Below are 21,721 nucleotides of genomic sequence, written 5' to 3' on the forward strand. Positions count from 1 at the left end.
ATAATAGGGTTCCATGCATTATAAACCCTGCTGTTCGTTGCATTGTAACTTCGGCCACATTCCTACACAGTAATACTTGTGAAATAACACCCCATGCCAGCCTAAATGAGAAACAGGGGCAGTCATATCTTTACTTCTAAAGCGGCTTTACTTGGCCTGGCATGTCTAGCACCACTGTGTTAGGCAGACGGCATTCAGACAGGCTGTGCCATCATCATCCACAGTGGTTGCACTTTTTTGAAGCAGTAGCTTCACTGCTACAGGTGCACGGCTGAGATCGCCATGTACGCAACATGACCTTCAAGTCTGCCACAAATAAAATAAACAAACAAATAAACCTCACAATCAGTGGGATTCAAACTCAGGTCCATTGGGCGAGAGCCAGGTGCGCTAACCACTAAGCTTCACACCCACGGTGTGACAATTCAATAAAACTGGAGATATACAGGGTGTCCCAGCTAAAAGCAACCAAGCTTGTTAAAAAGAGGATGATCCCTAGCCGAGTGAGACCAACTGAGGGTTGTTGATAGTCGCGTGTCCTAGTCTGCAGTATTTTTTATTATGCAAACGTGATTAATTAGCAAAGACTAATTAGCTAACTTTTTAATTATTGCTTTCAGGAAGAAATTGTCAATACAGGAGTTGTAGATCCCATAGAAAAATAATCGTTTGCCTTGTTTGCAGCTAAGTACCACTGATACAACTTCTTTTATCTGACTTAAAAGAAAGCCCGTGAAATACAAAAAGAACCACGTGATAGGGAAGCAGTTACAGCGCTCCCAAACGAGCGATCAAGCAACGACATCCGCTTATGTTTGCAACGCTGTCCCGTACAGCTTTAGGCGTCTTGAGGAGGTGGCGAGATATGCACCAGGAACTGCTTATGCGTCATGGAAAGTGAGCGGGTGCTGCTTTTCAAGGAAGTGAAGCGCGGCTCGCATGGAGCGCTTTTTCACGTGTAACCTCGCCTCGAGTGATAGGAATGTGGCCGTGCCGCTAACTTGCACCGTCAGGCGCTGAAGAAACGGTCGCCCTAGCGCCGATGCGAGAGTTAATTACGTATATCTAGCAACCATCACAAAACGCCGAACCCCGTTCGGGACAACGTTGCAAAGATAAGCGAATGTCTTTGCTTGGCTGGTCGTCTGGGAGCGCTGAAACTGCTTCCCTATCACGTGGCTCTTTTTGTATTTCGCGGGCTTTCTTTTAAGTCAAATAAAAGAAGCTGTATCAGTGGTACTTGGCTGCAAACACGGCAAACGGTTATTTTTCAAAGGGATCTACAACTCCTGCATTGACACTTTCTACCTGTAGGCAATAATTAAAAAGTTAGCTAATTAGTCTCTGCTAATTAATCATGTTTGCATAATAAAAAAAATACTACAGACTAGGACACGCGACTGGCAACAACCCTCAGTTGGTCTCACTCGGCTAGGGATCATCCTCTTTTTTACAAGCTTCGTTACTTTTAGCTGGGACACCCTGTATATGTGCTTCTTGTATACTAACTGCTAGGTTACACAGCCGCTCATGCAATATCATGGTAATTTGTGATTCGAGCGATTCATGATTGATCAGTGACAGGCGATTTCGAGAGGAGTTTGAAGAGGAATAACAAGAGGAAGACGAAGAATACAAAGAGGAAGATTAGCGCTCCACACGCAGAAAATCTAACACCACGGGTATAGGAAAAAATCAGCTGTGGTTTAGCTTCGGTTAAACCTGGTGACAAGCAGTAGTTTCACGTAGCTACGTGCGGCAAAGTCCAAAGAAACAACAATCTTTCAACAAGCCGAGAAACTAGAAACAAACAAAGCTTTGCAAAGCGCAGCCACATGAAGCTACCGCTTCTCGCCATGTTTAATCAGAGCTAAACCACAGCTAATTTTTTCTTCACCTATCCTTGTTCCTTTGTAATTGTGCTGCTAGTGTTAGTGTGGCTGGCGCGATTGATTTTGTCCTTCCGCACCTCATCACATCTTTTGTGACTTCTGGATGCACACAGCAGTGGCAACAAAGAGGACGAGGGCTAGCCTCCGCTGGAACCAACCATTATGTTGGCTGTAGCGGCATTAGACATTCTCAGAAAGTATGTTTGCAATGATCGCAACAGCCACATAGCCCCGTAAATTCTGGAGAAATGAGTAGTCCTCACCGGACGTAAGAAAATGCAGCAGACAATGCTGCATGATTTTTTCAAGTGCCAGCACTGCAATAAATGTGTTTAGTTCTTCATTCCTGTCATTTTTAAATTTGTCCTACTTCCTGCCTCTAATGTTTCCTCGCTCTTGCATTTTTTTTTGTAGCAAGAGCTATTGGTCGCAAAGTAGCATTTTCACTGCGGCGGTGGTCACACCGTGGTCACACCGTTTCTTGCGCCGCTGCCTAGCAACCGTTGCCAGATGGAGCTGCGCCATCTGGTGCAACGTCAGAGGAGGAGGAGAGCCAGAGATAGCAGTAGGCACAGCAAGAGACCTCCCAGGTCTACGTATGCATTCACTGGACACCCAGAAATCACGCACAAGGGACCGGGAACAGGACTGCCCACGAGGCTGCTGGCGCGCAGCTAGAGGAAGACCGTCGGCATTGCCTTAACGTGAGCCGACCAACTCGGACCACCCTTATCGTTCTCCCATCCCGCTCATAATACCTGACTCTATCATCACACGCCTTTAACAAGAGCAGAGGGGTTTGTCGTGGGACTTTGTCCCAGACATTACTCCATCCATTCCTTCTGGACTTTCTCGCCCGGCCCAAGTTCTCGCTCACAAGGTGCGAGCCGGTGCAGCGTACACCCCGTACATCCCGAGTCGATGGCACCGAACCAGGATCGGCTGCCCCGATTGCCCTGCTGACTCTGTTGATTTGCACCACCTGATCTGGACCTGTCCTGGCACTGCGAGCCTCTGCGCCTGCTACACCTCTGCCTACCACATCCAGACATACGATGACTGGACGGCCCCCAGTACCGACGCCAAGCGCAAGCTCAGTGCCCTGCTAGACTTCATGTCAGAGACCGACACCCTCACCTTCACCTAACCAACCCACTTCCCCCTTGGGCCTCAGGTCATCCTTGTGATTAAAGATTTATGAATGAATGAGCAGCGGCCTGTATAAGAGGGCGGTTCGTTGAAGCGGTTGTGGCCAGAGATGGAGAGCGAGTCGGAGAGGCTGAAACAAACCAAGCTTAGCTGTTGAAACGAAACAAGGCAAAGGCGACGAGACCGAGGAAGAACGTGCAGAACGTCTGAATAAGCGACGCCGTGAAGATGCAGCTCGACGAGTTCGCCTAGCCTCTGAAGGTCCATTACCTCTCGCTACGTATGTCTGGCATAGCTGAGCTAAGCCACAGCCAATTTTTTTTAGTCCCGTGAGGAGTACATCAGCAGGGTTATGCTGTATTAAAACTTGTAGAAACATTAATACTATGAGAAACACATCTCAGTGAAGAGTTGATCGGCTGCTACACTAACAGTAGTAAAGCTTTTTGACGGGCTAGTTGGTACATATTCATATTTGAAAGGGTGTGCGCTAAAAAAGACGTACACAGGAAAAAGATAGAGACGACAGGAAAGAAGCGCAACTTCCAACTTTAATGACGACAAAAGAAGCCAGGCGCACATATATATCCGCTGATAAACAGCTATGAGCTGCGTGATGGAGCGTGACCCCATCAACCAAACATAAGACAGCGCAAAAAATGCATATCTAAGTGACATTAAAAGAAACCCAAGAAAGTGAACATATCAAACACCTGCCGAGGTAAGGTAAAAAAGTGGGATTCGTATCGGCTGACAACAATGCATAACAACATGGGAAAACAGAGCTGTATGAAAGACGACACTGAAAAAGAGGATAACACCATAAAAAAGGCTAACAACATGACGAAATTTTTAACAAAGAACAAGTGAAAGATGGAGATAAAAACCGTGTAAAGGGTGGTAAATAAAGGCACATTGGAACATCTAAAAGGACAATAAACATAGAGAGGCGAACGGGTTAATAGTCTAGATGTACCCATCCAGAAAGGCAAGTTCATTTCTAGACAGGTTAATGGAAGGCGTGCTAACGCACTTGTCTTTCCTGAGGTGAATAAAAAAGGCCTCGATTACTTCTCTTTCTGTCTTGTCCTGAGCCTTAGTTAGAAACTTGGTTTCATTAAACTTGGGGTAGCAGTTCTGGCAACTGCTGCAGTGTAACGGAAGGTTACCTCCAGACCTGTTCTTCATGGTGACGTTGTGCCTGCGGGCGCGCTCATTGAAACATTTCCCGGTTTGACCCACATACACTTTGCCGCACGTCAAGGGAATATCGTACACAACATTGGCAGTGCATTGTGTGTACACGGTTTGATGCTTGATATTACAGGCCTTCTTAACACGCTTCCTGGTCACCATCGGACATAATTTCGCCAGTTTGCAAGTAGCCGAAAAAACCAGCCTAACCCCGTGACGAGACGCAACTTTCTTTAAATTGTGTGAAAGACCATGCAGGTAAGGTATAACCTGCACAGGTTTCCGTTCTGTTTGATGTTTAGCATGCTCCGAGGCGGTCAAAGGAGCTGAGACCGGATGCCTCGAAATATTCTTTTCAGGTAAAACGCATAAGCCTGCTTGTCCACTACGTGCCATTGTGTCTGAAAGGGATACGTGGCAAAAAGTTGTGGGTGACTTCCTTCGGTGCCAACTGGACAGAATAGCTGGCGCTTACCCTTACCGCGTTCGAAGCTCAAAGGAAGTGGTGCAGGTACTGGAGGGAGGCAAGGTATCGGCCACAACTGGTTTTTCAATTGACGTTGAGGACTTATTTTACTCTGTGCCTCACGACGGGTTGTTGGATGCTGTTCGTGAACATTTGGAAGAATTTCGCGAAGTCAGGTTTCAAAATTCTGCCGGTGTCACAACTGAAAAATTTCTGGACCTACTATTGTTTTATTTGGATTCCACTGTTATTTGCTTCCAGGATGAGTTTTACTTGCAAAAAGCCGGAATTTGTATAGGTTCCTCAGTCGCACCGGTCTTATGCGGAATTTTTCTGGTGTCATTTGACCGGCGCCTTGAAGCTAGCTTGAAGGACACAGGGATAACACGTATTTTCAGATACGTCGACGATTATCTTGTCCTTCTTAACGCACCTTCATACTGTGCTGCTGATACACTTGTAGTCCAAATTCTCACTACCTTCTGTTCTTCATCGAGGGGTCTAAAATTCACGCATGAACGAGCAGATCATGATCGACTCCAGTTTCTTGACTTACAGCTTATTTTTACAAATGATCATGTGTGTTGGTCCTATCAGCTGCACTCAAAGAAGTCACTTTTGCCCTATGATAGTGCCCACTCCAAGCTGGTAAAGCTTGGCATAGTATCTCTTTGCATGAAATCTGCATTAGAAAAATCCTGCGGCCACAAGATAGGTGAAAGTTTCCAGTGCCAGATCGACCGAATTTCTGCTGCAGGTTACCCTGCAAATCTGGTCACGAACATGTCTGAAAACCTTTTGCAAAAAATTAAAAACTCGGAGCATGCTAAACATCAAACAGAACGGAAACCTGTGCAGGTTATACCTTACCTGCATGGTCTTTCACACAATTTAAAGAAAGTTGCGTCTCGTCACGGGGTTAGGCTGGTTTTTTCGGCTACTTGCAAACTGGCGAAATTATGTCCGATGGTGACCAGGAAGCGTGTTAAGAAGGCCTGTAATATCAAGCATCAAACCGTGTACACACAATGCACTGCCAATGTTGTGTACGAGATTCCCTTGACGTGCGGCAAAGTGTATGTGGGTCAAACCGGGAAATGTTTCAATGAGCGCGCCCGCAGGCACAACGTCACCATGAAGAACAGGTCTGGAGGTAACCTTCCGTTACACTGCAGCAGTTGCCAGAACTGCTACCCCAAGTTTAATGAAACCAAGTTTCTAGCTAAGGCTCAGGACAAGACAGAAAGAGAAGTAATCGAGGCCTTTTTTATTCACCTCAGAAAAGACAAGTGCGTTAGCACGCCTTCCATTAACCTGTCTAGAAATGAACTTGCCTTTCTGGATGGGTACATCTAGACTATTAACCCGTTCGCCTCTCTATGTTTTATTGTCCTTTTAGATGTTCCAATGTGCCTTTATTTACCACCCTTTACACGGTTTTTATCTCCATCTTTCACTTGTTCTTTGTTAAAAATTTCGTCATGTTGTTAGCCTTTTTTATGGTGTTATCCTCTTTTTCAGTGTCGTCTTTCATACAGCTCTGTTTTCCCATGTTGTTATGCATTGTTGTCAGCCGATACGAATCCCACTTTTTTACCTTACCTCGGCAGGTGTTTGATATGTTCACTTTCTTGGGTTTCTTTTAATGTCACTTAGATATGCATTTTTTGCGCTGTCTTATGTTTGGTTGATGGGGTCACGCTCCATCACGCAGCTCATATCTGTTTATCAGCGGATATATATGTGCGCCTGGCTTCTTTTGTTGTCATTAAAGTTGGAAGTTGCGCTTCTTTCCTGTCGTCTCTATCTTTTCCCTGTGTACGTCTTTTTTAGCGCACACCCTTTCAAACTACACTAACACTGATGGCTAAAAAGATAACTGGTGAAATAATGAGGGCTAAGTGACAAGTGACAACCGTGGCCGCAGTGGCTCAGTGGTTATAACGCTTGGCTGCTGACCCAAATGACGAGAGTTCGATCCAGCTGCGGCAATGGAATTTCGATGGAGGCGAAGTTCCAGGGGCCCGTGTGCTGTGCGATGTCAGTGCACGTTAGAGAACCTCAGCTGGTCGAAATTTCCGGAGCCCTCCACTACCACGTCCCTCATAGCCCGAGTCGCTTTGGGACGTTGAACCCCCATAAACGAGCCTTAAAGACACAGCAGAACACTGCGGAGCGAGAGCAGTTCAGAAAAATCGCATATCCTGCCAAAAATGAAAGGGACAGTACAGCAAGCCTCATAGGCAATGCAAAAAGAAAAAAAAAGACGTCAGGTTCAATTAACTGCGCATCTGCTGAAGGACAGCAGGAACACTGTGCCAGAAAACTTTTCAACCTGTACACGGTACAACGCCTAACAACTTTGAATGTACCAGACGACCAGAATAATGCTAATATATTTTGTTAATTCACAAGAAAGGGGATGTCAATCAATTAAAAAGCTTTTAATTATTAGATAACTATGGGAAAGAAACATGAAGCTTAATGAAAAGGCTTGAAATGCAACTGAAGGCAGGACGGCAAGCTATCGAAAGGTATAGATGTAATCACACTGTAGAGTAGGAGAGCGACACAAAGTAGAGATAAAAAGTACAGAAAGAAATGGGGCCTGGGAAGGGTATGTAACCAATTTCAAGAAAGGTCAATGTAGCACATACAGTCAAAGTTAGGGGCACAGCAGAGATGGTGGAAGGATGAGAGTAGAAGTTTCAGGGGATAAGGCGCCCTCAAGTGGCACAGGACAGGGTTAACAGGCGCTCATTGGACAAATCCTTTGTTTGCAGTGAACATTTTCTTAGGCCGATTTGATTATGAAAAATAAAAAATGGCATGCATCACAAGAAGGTTCGCTCACCAAACTCGTCTGGCCCACTGCCACTAGCCCCATTGATGGATGTCATTGCTGGGGCCAGTTCTGTGAATTAGGTATAGTTAGAGTTCATGTCCTTACACCAAAATGCACATCAAAGGTACCGTAAAAACCCGCGTATAATACGAGGTTTTTTCCCATAATTAGCGTCCTAAATTTCCGCCTCGTACTATTTGCGGATCCGAACAAAAATTTTCGAAGTTACTCGATGTTTTGGTTTCGTTTTTGCGGCGTGGCTATGGCTTCGCTTCGCTATTGGCGCGTGGCTACGGCTTGGCTTCGTTACTCTCGACAAACGACGTCACGACGTCGTTTCTTTGTTGATCCGTTGGGTGCGCTGGGGGGTCGCGGTGTGCCGTGCGCCTGTTGACAACACACGTGCTAGCATGTAAGGCACACTTCGTGAAGTGGATATTGTTTTAGAGAGCACGATGTCACGGTCTCGAAAACAGTACTCGGCTACTTTCAAGCGATTTTGGCTGCGGAGAACATCGGCAACGGTGCGGCCGGGAGGCAGTTTGGTGTCGTCGAAGGAAGCATTCGTGGATGGCCACAACAGAAAGAAGCCCTTTTCGCGTGCAGCGGAATGCGACAAAGCTTTCGCGGCCGTTTGATGGTTGTGTAAACAAACCGTTCAAGGATGCAGTCAGGCGGTGCTACGCAGAGTGGATGCGCTCAGGTGAGCCTGCAGTGACGCCAACCGGGCGGCTGAAGCGGGCTTAAGAAGTGCGGCATCTCGAACGCCCTCGATGGCACGGAAGATGAGTACATTTGGGATGATTTGTCGGACAAAGAAATGTTCGAAGAAAGCGCTACTGAAGAACAAAGTAATTGAAGTGAAGTGCGGGATGCGATTTGAATAAATGTCTTCTATGAGCTTGTGTTACTCGTATTATACGCGGGTGAAACTTTTTTTCCCATTTCGCGTCTCTAAATCTTAGCCCCGTATTATATTCGGGTTCGTATTATACGCGGGTTTTTACGGTATATTCACACAACGGATGAGGTCGCAAAAAGATCTCTAGCATCACCTCAAGTAAAGGCAGTGTCCGCATGCTGAAAGCATTCACACATGAGATGAAAACAGCAGATCTTGTCCTAATAGAAAAAAAACGCCCTCCTCTTTCCATCTGCAGACACCAATTGGTTGGCGTCAATTCGTGACGTCAAGCCACATAATGCACAGTTCACCCTCAAGATTTGCAATTCAGTCCACCGTGCGAATTCACCTTAAGATGACTTCCAAGAGCACTTACTTTAAGCTCTAAGATATACATGCATGGTGACACCTACAACATGCAATTTGATGAAGTAGCTTAGCTAAGAAAAAAGGGATGAGCAGCAGACATGTGAGCTACTCAGGAACAAGAACCAGAGCTAATGTTTTAAACAGTTACTAGGCACATTACCATAGCATGAAAATGCACACACACCTCTCAACTGGCATGTTAGAAATACAAAACACTTCAGTAAACTATCTACACAACAATAGCACACCTTGCAAACATACACCACCTGGACTTTGTGTTTCCCAAATATAAGACATTCATTTTGTGCACAAAATTGCAACAAATAAACAAAGTAGCAGTGCCACCTAATTGGCCATTTAGAAACAAGGAGCAGAGGTATTATGAACAGCAGAGTTAGTTGTTGGCCTGGTTAGCATCACTGATTTAAGTTCATAGTTTTCCAGCCCTACGGAACACACACACATACATGAGCCGCCACGGCAGTTCAGTGGTTATGGTGCTCGGCTGCTGGCCTGTTAAGACACGGGTTCTATCCTGGCCGCGGTGGTTGCATTTCGATGGAGGCAAAATGCTACAGGCCCGTAAATGCAAACTGCATGCAGGAGATCTAAAGAATGAGGACAGGTTCCAAACTTGTCAAGCACTGCAGTGATTGTACAGAGATTTTCAAGTGTGAAGATCCTTAGCAGAAGCAAGCCACTTGTGAAGGGACAGAGACGCATCATATTAAAAAAGCTAGTTCACAATGTGCGAGCAATACTTCAGTTGTGTCATATAACACAGAAATGATGTTTCTTTCATAGTTTTGATGATAAAGGTGTGATAAGTTTGTTTTTTTCCTGCTCCGCTGGTGTGAAGGCATTTAAGCAGTGTCTGCACCGTTAAATAACCAGTTGTCAGTGAGTGCTGTGTTTTATCCTTCTTCCCAACTTCAGTAAAACGGCAAGTTGAAGAAAACAGCGCAGCAACAGGCACAAGAAAGAAGATGGGACAGGTGCTGACTAGCAACTGAAGGTTTATTGAAAATGAACACTTAAAATATACTCTCTTCACAACCAAGAGCGTGCATGAGCTGCGCGAACAACACTGATAAGCTATCAACTTCAGTCATGGTGGTCAAGATTCAACAGTTCACAGCCATGAACGGCCATCCGTCCTTGTTAATGATTGTGAACTATTGTATCCTGACCACCATGACTGAAGTTGACAGGTTATCAGTGTTGTTTGCGCAGCTCATGCACGCTCTTGGTTGCGAAGAGAGTATATTTTATGCATTCCTTTTCAATAAACCTTCAGTTGCTAGTCAGCACCTGTCTCATCTTCTCTCTTGTCCCTGTTGCTGCACTGTTTTCTTCAAGTATCCTTCTTCACTTCGTTGGTCATGCACCGTTGCACTGGAAAACTACAAATTTAAAGTACTCTCAACATTTGCCTGAACAATTTAGCACGTCTAAAATATGCTTATCTTCTGGTAGCCTCCAGCTGCTCACAATGATGGTCTCTTCTAATTCATGATGTGACAAGCAAAGCTGCATCCCTGCAAAAAAAAAGAAAGAACCAAAAATTTCCTAATATAAGCATCTTGGTGGGCACACGTCTAATAACAAATCTTTTACAATCCTCAATGAGCACAGACATTGGACAGCTCTGTACAAAGAACTTATGTCCAGTCACTTGGCTCAAACCAAAATAGTGAGAAAAAAATCCGCCCTTCCCTGGCAGCGCGAGCATATTTTAACAGCCTGAGCAACAAATTGTTCTGAAAGTGGCTAAAAATGCATTCATGACAAAAAAGACATCGACTATTCATGCCAACTAAAATTCCTCAAAAGCAAGCAAATAATATACAAACAAAAATTCCCATTCCCGCATCTCACAGCAATGGCCAGTGCTGCTGTCTGGCTTGAATCCTGCCTTACAGGCGGACCTACTGGTGTCAGCCATGGGGACGGCCATTCAATTGCTTAAAACCACAAGGGCGTTTGTAGATGAAGACGCGGCTGGAGGTGGTTGCACATCACTCCCTTTGTCTTCCCTCAATTGTGCCATGGCAGGTGGCCGACAAAGTAAACTGAGCGAAGAGGGCAGGCCCAGCCTATAGTCTTTTTCAGCCTCACTGCTGTGCACAATTTGAAAGGCATAGTTGCTAACGGCCGATTCTTCGTGGGCTACATAAGCTAGATCACAAACTGATGATGGGTGCAGGGGTCAAGTGGATGCAGCTAGCACAGGAAAGGGCTAATTTGGGGAATATGGGAGAGGCTGTCGCCCTGCTGCGACTATAGTCCGGCTGATGATGATGAAGGATGATTGAATTCCAATGAATATTTCACTTTTCTTACCCTTGGTGCAAATCGCTGCACAGTCCCATAAATGTTGGTTATAAGAGTATACATCTGATTAAGAATGAGAGGGAAAATACTACACTACCGGCATGATGCAGCAGCGTCAGTGTTAAGTGAAAGAATAAATTCTGGTTCCTTGCTTACAATGTCGCTGGATCTATGCTATCTTCCAGTAGAATGCATGAGAACTGGTGTAATGCCCTCGCACAAAGTGCAGACGTTAAGGAACATGCACAACTTGTTCTTCCAGAGAACGAAAAATTCCAAAGTAGTGGCAATGACCATCGCTCATCACTGCTGGATCACTATGCCTCTGCGTCTTTAGTAATTTTCTAGAATCCGTGGGTAACTCTGGATGGTATGGCTTCAGCACTTTAAGCAGGGAATGCAGGTGAGAAGCAGGCAATTGGCTATTAATTGCCCACACGCGCAAGTTGTGCTCTAGACATTGAGTAGCGGAACCAGACTCAGGTGTCATCCTATCTTCATAACCCACCAACTCCTCATTGTCAGAAATTCGCGACAACTCTTACGTTGCACTTTCTATGTCAGGGATGCTGCTAGCGGTGCTAAAATCTGACAAGTGAGAACTGCGGCTTTCAACTGCGTCCTCGACCGGCGCTGATAAAGAGGATAAAATAACATTATGCGATGAAAAGGCATCTTGAAACTGTTCTGCTCCTGTTGCGCACAATCTGCTGCCATGACCATTATCAAGACTGACGACTGCCAAACAGGGTAGCATTTCGTGATGCGTACCCGCAAAAGCCGGCTCTCACCATCGTGGGTACCCTTGACGAAAACAGTTTTCTAGTTCGTCGTGAACAGCCTCTGCTGTTCTTCGGCGTCGTTGCCGAAATGACACCTCGATTAGCGAACACTTCATTCTCTTCATGATACAACGAATGTAGCACTTTATCAAACTATCACGCAGGGCATGGGTAACATATATACACTACTGGCTTTGTGCCAACCAACACAGGTCACAGCACAACAATGCAAGTCTAGAAATCACTCACCATTGAGGTCTTCCTCTGGGCAAGCCTTTGTTGTTTCAGCTGAATTCCAGTGAAACCACAACGAAACACAGCAGTGCGGGCACGACGACCGCCAAAAAACTGTACTAGAAGAACAAAAAACGTGAAAATCTTGCCATGACTGCCGCTGACACGCGAGTTCTCGGACCAGCGCACGCCGCAGGATTGGAATTTGTCTCTCGGCGCGGCCGCGAGTAGCCGCGGTTTGGATTTGGACCACTAGACTGCAGGGCGTCAGTGAAACCAGAACTAAATTTCTTCGGCAGTTTTAATTTTGTCTGCCTGTTTAATTAAAAACAAAGTAATTCGAGCTGTTTAAAAATATTTCAGATAGAAATATATCTTTCTACCTTAGTGTCACCATTTGCATACACACCACATGCAAACTTGCAATCGAAGTAAAAATTAATAAACAAATTAATACTCTCACGGTGAGGGGAAGTGATCTGGTACCGACTTTTCTATTTGGGCTTCAGAAATAGCCAGAGAGGGCAGATTAACCTATAGCATGAATGTTATAGCAATGCCATCGTATGTGGTTCAACATTTATTCATCATTTGTCAATATTGCTGCAATGTGAAAAGACCACTTCAGAGCAACGTTATCAGCAAGTTGCTTGGTAACATTGCAGCAACATTATCTAATGTTGAAGAATGTTAGCGCAACATAGTACAACATTGGCAATGTTGTGGCAACGTTGCAGTTAGATACTGTGCTACTAGGGATAGCAGCGAGGCTCTATGGTGAGGCAGCTATGACATATAATGTTCACCAGCTGCTGCACCTTTCTAAGGCTACGCGCATGTTTGGCCCATTATGGGGTGTGTCCACGGTTCCTTTTGAAGATGGGATTGGCCGTGCACTGCGGCTTGTGTCAGCAGCCAAGCTGGCATGCCTATGCAGGTCGCTGAACGGTGCATAATGCAGCAGTGCTATCGAAGCTCAGAAAGAAATTTGGAGCTCCCAGCTCATTTGGCTTTTGCCAAGAAAAATATTGGCGCTTAGCACACAAACAGCTACCAGACATGTGCTCTAGGTGTGCCACACCCTGTTCCTTCATTTCCCGAGCAGCTAAAAATGATTTTCAATTCACACTTTGGCTGCATTCCTCAGATGTCTAGGTACTTTCGAGCACAAATTGGCAGCAGTATTATACACAGTTCGGATTATTTGACTCCAAAAAAGACCAGCTCTTGTTATGTTAAAATGGTAGACGGCTCATATTGTTATGTACTTGGAACTTATGAGATTGCAGGCTGTATATATTTTCACTCCCAAAGGCTTCTTGTTTCACCACTTGTATTTGATGTCCTACATATCATGCAGTGTCAGCACCCACCGGCTGATCAGAATAATTGTTTGCACTCCCTTGATGATGTGTCTCTGCAATGTGTTTTCTTTAGTATTAATAATGTTTCATACTTGTGTGAAGTGCCCAACCAGAAGGAAAGAGGTTGATCTGGTAGTGATGTATGATGTGCAGTTCATGAAGGTAGTTTCAGTGTATTTTTATTTTTGTATTCCTTTAAGGTAGCTCTTCAGTGTGTTTAACTTTTTTCAAACTTGTGGCCATGAAATTCATTGCACTTAGCAGCAATTACACCAATCTTCAGATTGTGACGGGAGGTTGCTCCATATTGTCACACTGTCAAAAGTTTGTCGTCAGTTATAAATTCAGCACGGCCACAAGCGGCAGGCATTGTCTTCGACGACCGCCAAGCACGCTTGTTGCTACACCGCTGCCGAGTCGTTCAGTTCTTTGTGGGTGTGAAACAGCCCAACAGTGTTTCTTCGGAAGCCGTTTTGCTGTCTACCTGACTGCCAAACTGCAGCCATCACAACTACGTGACAATATTACACTAATCTCAAAGTTTCTTTTATTCTTGGAACATTTATGCTTCAAAGTATTTAGTGCAAATAATGCAAGAGAGAACACATTGCCATGTATGCTGACAAAGTCTGTTGATGGGATTTATAAGACATAAGTAGAGGCCGGATTTTTAGGCACCAAGAAGGCATGTTTTAGGCGCCAAAAATAGGTGGTTAAGATTTGATTTTATGCACCTAAAAAGAAAAATAGGCACTATAAACTGCATCAAAATTGCACTTATCAGACCCGAACATCAGCACGCAATATCTGCCATAAAGTAAAAACAGCCGGAATGATTTGAGATCTTAACCATTGTGTGCGAACATTAGAAGCACTCTTTTTAAAGCTGTCGTGAAGCTTTTCGTACAATACGCATGCTTCAGCAGAGCAAAAGAGATGGTTACAAAGCCTTTTAAAATGCGTTGGCATACCTGGAAACAAACAATTTGCTTGTCATGCACAATAGTAAAACAAGAGGCCGTGCATTTAGCAATTGACGCAAATGTGACTTTAAAGCATCCGACATGTGTTCAGAGTCATCCTCATAGGAATTAAACTTATCTATTGCAGGCATGCACGGTGCTTTAACATTAATAAATGTGTCGCCATTTGTGTAAACTGCGTTTTATAGTTAGTGGCTCCAAGTGTCGGAAGTCACGCGGACTTAAAATGGTGCTTGCTATTAAAAGGGTCTGGAAACCATAAGTACGAGATGCTAAAAATGTAGCAGCTTAGTGCTGGTGATGCTTTATATGCCGAAAATAATTATATAGTTCAGCACGGGCCTACGTACATCCACTGGGGATTCATAATAGATAAACACCGTTCATATAGTAATCACTGCTAAAGTCATGAAAGCAGTAGCACACAAGCAACGTCTCCATGTTGGTGGGCTCAAAATTGTGCCTCTTCTCATTGAGAACAAGCTTGTAAGCTGAAAAGGAACGCTCCACACCAACAGATGTTACAGGAGTGTGCTTGTAGGAAACCATTTCGATTGAAGGGTTGAGATAATATGACATAGGAGTGACGCCAAAAGAGTGATATTCATACAAGCATCAAACATTGTTTGAGTGCATGAATGTGTTCCGTATGCACGCACGACTGGCACGGCTCTCAGCTGTCCAGTGCGGCCTACTCCAAGAAAACTGCCGCCAAAGGCTATTTGATTAGGATGACATGCAGATGAGGCACAAGGAATGATCATAAGGCAGATTACCAATATGGCAAATTTTATCCAGTTAAACTTTATCCAGCCAGCTTATGGAACAATTTGCAGTCAACTCGAACCCACTGGGAATTATGTGGACGAAACTTACGTACTTCATGTACTTTCCAAAATGTAGCACCATCTGGTCAACTACCATTTTAACGGCCAGAGTTTACAAGCTATAACTACAAAACGGCAGAAACAGGAAAAAGGTTATTTCGATATTTTTGGCTGATGTGGTTGACATTGTCTACACAGTCGGCGTTGGAGTAGTGTTCACCACACCCAAGTGACGAAGTCATTTAATGTTGCCATGTGTGGGTTCAACTCAAAACCGAAATGGATTCGAAAACAAAGAGAATCTGAAAACAAAACCACAACGTATATCAGGGCCATTTTCTTCAAAATAGGGCATTTTTAGGCACCAACGTTGGAAATCGGCATTTATAGGCGCTGACGCCCAAAATAGGCATTTATGGCACCATCAAATGTGTATTAAACATGTCGTGAACGCCTAATTCATGCTCATATGTAAAAATGGTGCGCCTATGATGCCTTGAAAAAAATAGGCATTTGCCTAAAATCTGGTCTCTAGACATAAGGATATACCTGGCCTTGCAGCCTGATAGTATGATGCTTTGTCATCCTTGTTTTTTCATGTGTTTAAAATGTTTGCTGCTTTTAAGTGTAAAGAATAATGCACGTTCCTGTCCAACATTTATTACTCCCTCTGCTTTGTTGTTGTGGCCTAGTGTGTGTAATAAATCATGTTTGTAGATCACATCACATCACTTTATTTTCCTTAAAGACCCTTTTCCAGGGTGTTACATAAGGGGTGGGGTTTACGAAATGCAGGAATCAACAGTGCTTGAAAATGATGATGAACATGTTATGGCAGCAATATTATGGGGAAGGCCGTTCCAGTCAGCTGCTGCACGAGAAAAAAATGAGTTAGCAAAAACAGTGGTACGGCCACGTGGACGCAAAACTTGAAGAGAATGACCGATGCGGTGGGACCTACGTTGTGGAAGTGCGCAAATGTATGGTTCTTGTTTTAGTGGTGAATAAAATAACTTGTGAAACAGGACAAGACTGGCTATGTGACGGCGACTAGAAAGATTAGCTAGACCTGACTGCGATTTGAGGGATGATATGCTGACGTCGTACTAGTATGAGGAGTGCATGAATCTGATAGCCCTGTTTTGAAAAGATTCGATAGCGTGTGTTAAATATTCTTGATAAGGGCTCCAGATGGGTGATGCGTATTCAAGTTTAGTTCTAATGAATGAGATGTACGTTTGTAGTCTTACGTGTTGTGGGGCTTCCCGTAGGTGATGTTTTAAGAAACCTAGTGTTTTATTAGCAGATGATATCAGGTTAGTCACGTGCAAACGCCAAGATAAATCATTAGAAATGATGACTCCAAAGTATTTATATGACTGGACGAGGTCAACTGGGGAATTGCAGACTGTGTATTTGAAAACATGAGGATTTCGACGGCGGGGAAAGGACATGCACTTGCATTTGTTAGAGTTGAGCATCATCATCCACTGGTAGCACCAGTCTTGCACATGGCGCAGGTCTGCCTGAAGGGATTCTTGGTCAGAATGGTTAGTCACTGAGCGATAAATGACGCAATCATCGGCGAATAAGCGGATGTGACAAGAGACATGCTGGGGTAAATCATTAATGTATATGAGGAATAACAAAGGACCGAGAACAGAACCCTGTGGGACGCCAGAGGTTACTGGAAGCGGGTTGGAAAGTTGGTTATTAATGACGACGGACTGAGAGTGATGCGTGAGGAAAGCTTTAATCCATGCAATTATGTTCGGATGTATACTTCAACTGGGAGAGTTTAAGAAGCAAGCGTTGATGAGGTACTTTGTCGAATGCCTTAGCGAAATCTAAGAAAATGGAGTCAGTTTGCAGGTTAGTATCAAGGTTGACGTGAATATCATGTAGAAAAATGGCTAGTTGAGTTTCGCAGGAGAACCCCTTGCGAAATCCATGCTGTGATGGATGGAAGAAATTATTTGAATCCAAAGATTGCATGATTTGAGAGTAAATGACATGTTCCATGATTTTGCACGGTACACTTGTTAATGAAATGGAGCGATAATTAAGAGGTGAATCAGTACTACCTGATTTGTGGACGGGAACGACCTTCCCCACTTCCCAGTCGTCTGGAATGGTACCTTCGAAGAGTGATTGCGAGAACAATCCTCAAAACCTCAAAGCCTCAAAACTGGCTGCACTTATTTTTGATGCAGCGTTACATGTTCCATGGGTGTGTTCCGGGAACCAAAATCCTGTTACTGCTGTCAATTAAGTTGCCGTATACCCTAGTGATACGAAGAATTTTTACGCAAATGCCTTTCAAAGAAGGTCCTCCAGCCAGTGGAGCTGGCCAGTTGGTGTGATGTGATGGTTAATCCCCATTCACTTAGTGTGACATACAGGGGGCTGGGAATTAACTGCATAGAGATCATGAATCCAGCGTCAAGGAATATGTTCACTTGACATCGCGGTGCTAGGTGGGCGAGTTTAATGTTTTCAATGATACACATCGCCAGAGAGAGAGAGACTCTTTAATGAAATACAGAGAATTTAGCCGGTGTTTCAATATCGCTGGCATGCTACTCTGCGTAGGGAGGGCAGTTTGGGAGATAAAGACTGAAGGAGAGCCGCACATCAGTTGTGCGGCTTCTCATGACAACACAGATGCCTCGAGGGGACTTCAGTGTACTCACTGCGCTTGGCTTCAACAGTCAATGCAAGTGCAGGGCGCTTTCCTGCTTGGTGAAAATTATTTAAACAGAAACGTCGCGCCATGGAAAAAAAATATTTGCGCTGTCGTTCAGCGCGAGCAATTCGCTGCACGTCTTTGCCGCGCTTATAGCGCTGTGCGCTGCATTCAGTCACCTTAATCCCCGACTGAAAGGTGCGCTGGTGTATGAATTCCTCGTGACTACGAAAATCGGTGCGGGCGCGCGCTCCCGCGTAGAATATGGGCACTGGTTTCGTTGCCCGATCGAGGAAGCTCTGGACGATCGAGCATGCATGCAGCGTCTCCACCTTGCTGAAAGGATGATCGAGGATCGAGGGAAGGCTATGCGTAGTAGAAAAAGTTAATTCCGACTGGCGCAGTTCCTGGCCGGTGTATGCCGCACACAAACATGCGTACGTGTACTGGCTATCAGATAGGCAGATCTGCCCTGATAGCGGGCGGGTTCACTGCACGCGGTGCGCAGCATATGCATAGCGGAAAGGTCGAACATAATCAGTTTTGAGTATGAAGTATGATCGACGTACGTACCGATACCACATTTGCTCTACTTTTTGCGCGCAACGCGCACAAACGCGTTAAGCTAGAATTAATTGTGCAGCACCTTTTAAAAATTCATTCGCCTCAATTGATGGTTCTCCCTAGATTAAAATTAACTGCGCAGCTAACACACATTTTTTTCACCTGGCCGTAGTTTATGCCGTGCGCCTGGAATCGTCTGCGCCGAGGACGAGTGAAGAAAAGTCAGCAAAGCCGAATAGCGGCCGGCCGTCTTTGCATGCTTCGCACGAAACGCAGAAGTACTTCAGTTATGCGAACCGCTTGGTTGGTACGCATCAGTTGTCAAGTTCACTACGAGACAACGTTTACCGTCCAATATTGATATATGATATGTGTACAGTTCTGCCGAAAATGAGCCAGGATCGAGTGAAGCCGGCCGGATGATCCTTGAAAGCTATAAGCATATGATCGAGAACGCGAGCTCTACAGCGATTCATGGCCTCCGTGCAAAGAATTTTCAGGCACTATCGGAAGGGCGCGCAGCTCACATATACTTAATGCGTGCTTGCAAGAATCATGCAATTTGCACGAATATTGTATGTGTTTGAGCATGCGTACGTGTGTTTCAGATATGTCCCCGCTAATTTCGTAAGCTGCTTTCTGGCCAAATAAATCTCCACCGGTGAGCGGTTGTGCTGGTACAAGGTGTGTGCTACACAAACCGATTAAAACGTACAATTAAGCTTCTTGCCAGTATTATAACTTTCCCGAAGCGATTCGCAGCTATGCCGGTGACGGTCGAAGCTTACGTCGCCCGCAGACAGAGCAGCTGCATGCAGATTTCTGCAGGACCGTCAGAGTCACTCCGGTAAACAGAGCTGCTAATGGAGATGCCTTCAGCACCGTCAGAGCTCGTGCCGGTACAAACAGAGCGGCTGACGGAGATGCCTTCAGCACCGTCAGAGCCGCGCCGGTGCAAACAGAGCTGCTAATGGAGATGCCGTCAGCCCCGTCAGAGTCGCGCCATTGCAAACAGAGCATCCATGCAGATTCCTTCAGGACCATCAGGTGCATGTAGAGGTGACAGTCAAGAATCCTGTTGGCTCCCTGATGGAATACGCGGCGTTCCTTTAACCTTATTTGCTAGCTACCTTGACAACCGATCTCAAACAACTATCATTAACGGTATTTCATCTGGGATCGGTCAGATTGTGTCTGGTGTGCCACAGGGCTCCGTTCTAGGACCAACGTTGTTCTTATTATATATTAATGATATCGTCAACCTTCGTCGAGCAGACAACATTATAATCTATGCAGACGATACTAACGTATTTTTTTCAGGGCAAGATAGTAATATTTTGCAAGCAGCCTCCAATAGTTGGTTATCCCAATTGTCTGTTTGGTTAGAATCAAATAGGTTAGAACTTAATGTCAGGAAAACAAAGTACATACTGTTTAGAGCCAAAAATAAGGAAGTTCCGAACAACTTCCAAATTTACTTCGAACAAGCTCCTATAACTCGTGTCAGCTCTACAATGTTCCTTGGAGTCATTTTTGAAGAACATTTACTCTGGACAGATCATGTAAACTACGTTTGCACTAAAATGGCTCGCTCTGTTGGTATCCTAAATAAATTTCGCACAATACTGCCTCGAAAATTCAAACTACAAATTTATTTCTCTCTAGTCTTTTCGCATGTACAATATTGTTTGTTGATCTGGGGAACGACTACCTCAACCAATCTTGTGAAAGTACTTACTTTACAAAAAAGAGCTGTACGAGCGATTGATAATTTACATTACAGTGAGAGCACAGGTCCTTCCTTCCTCAACCATAGACTGCTAACCATCACGGCGGCTTACCACAAGAAGCTTGCTGTTTATATCAGAAACCTTATGAAAGGAAGCTGGCAGACTTTCGAGAGCACATATTTAATTGCCCAAACAGCATACAGTCTTAGGCACCCTCAATACCATGCATCAAAATCCCGTACAAACTATGGGTTCCAAAAACTAACTCACATAATTCCTCATACATTAAACACCTATCCATATTTAACAGAATTGTCGCTACAAAATATGTCCGAGGTCAGGTTTAGGAAAACTGTTCATGAATATTTTTGTTATAGCTAGTTGTGGTGTGTTTCTACCTAATCAGTTTTTGTCTTTATGTTTTGATCTTAGTTTGTTGTGCTTAGCTCTATGCATGCTTGATCTGTTTCGTTGTCAATATATCCGCTGCTTTTCTAGTTTCTGTTACTTATGGAAACTTTGTACCATTGCCAAGTGCCACTTTGTTTTGTTTTTTTTTACATGGGGAGGGCAGGCCTCTGTCAGGCGCTACTAGGCGCCTTTAGCTTGCTCTCCCTTGTTTGCAGTCTCAGTACTGGCCAAACAAAACCAATAAATGAAATTTCCTGAGAAAACTTTGAAGGATTTTTTGACCGGGCTGTTTCTTTAAATCTATTCCACAAAACATGAATATTGTCCCTGTCGCTACTAATTAGGGAAGTTTCTAGACAGTCAATGATGGCTGTGTCGTCAGCTCGACTAAAGTCTCGTATGCATACAGGTGGTACATTCCGAGAAAATTCTTCACACTTAAGAGGACAACAAAACGATAGCAAGTCGTGATCAGAAATAGCCCGTTCAGCGCTCAAAAATCCATCAGAAAAAACTTCACTCACGAAAAACAGATCAAGATGGGCACTTTCACGGGTGGGTTCCCGAACTATTTGATCCAAATTCAAAGCCGCCATAATATCCAAGATCACATTAATAGATTCACATTGCCCGTAAGCCAAACACTTCCAATCTATACTAGGGAGATTAAAATCAACTGTTAATATGATATTATTACATTCACGCCTCGCAGACAAGTGATCATACAAACTCTGAAGGAACAAATCTGCAGAGCCGGGTGGACGATATACAGAACAAAGTCAAAAAGGTGTACTCCATAGGGATACAAAAATAAGCTCTCCTGGTCAGGTATTTGGTCTAAAACAGTAACCGTTACAGAGGACTTCGTTATGACCGCCACCCCTGCGCCGCGAGAACAACGGTCACGCCTGTAAACTTTGTAACCGGGAGGAACAATTGTATCGCTAGGAATGCCGTCATGTAACGAGGTTTCTGTCAGGATGACTA

Source organism: Amblyomma mixtum, chromosome 6 (genome assembly GCF_055824585.1).
Source record: "Amblyomma mixtum isolate Tamu chromosome 6, ASM5582458v1, whole genome shotgun sequence".
Classification (NCBI taxonomy): Eukaryota; Metazoa; Arthropoda; class Arachnida; order Ixodida; family Ixodidae; genus Amblyomma; species Amblyomma mixtum.